Genomic DNA, 240 nt, shown 5'->3' on the forward strand with positions numbered 1-240 from the left:
TCGCCCAGCTCACGAGCCGGCCTCGTGTGCGCGCGCGACACCCCGACAGAAAAGGTTCGTTTTCCTCGCCGGTGGCTCGACCGATCATGTCGAGGCGGGGCTTATCGTGAACTTTAGAGCCTGTACATTCCTTGGAAGCTGAAAACACGGCAAGCACACAAACGGCTTCGGCTTTTTACACGCGATTATTTCGGGTCCCCAGTCTGCTGCTGCTACTGCTGCTGCTGCTGCTGCTGCTGC

The 240-nt window shown here is 58.8% G+C and overlaps 1 protein-coding gene across 1 annotated transcript in view; it reads left to right on the forward strand.

Annotated features, from left to right (window-relative positions):
* Positions 1-240, forward strand: part of LOC102671228 (transcription factor E2F2-like) — a 10,396-nt gene that overhangs the window by 1,352 nt on the left and 8,804 nt on the right. The window lies entirely within an intron of this gene.

The sequence above is a fragment of the Apis dorsata genome, unplaced genomic scaffold, assembly GCF_000469605.1.
Source record: "Apis dorsata unplaced genomic scaffold, Apis dorsata 1.3 scaffold_570, whole genome shotgun sequence".
NCBI classification, from domain to species: domain Eukaryota; kingdom Metazoa; phylum Arthropoda; class Insecta; order Hymenoptera; family Apidae; genus Apis; species Apis dorsata.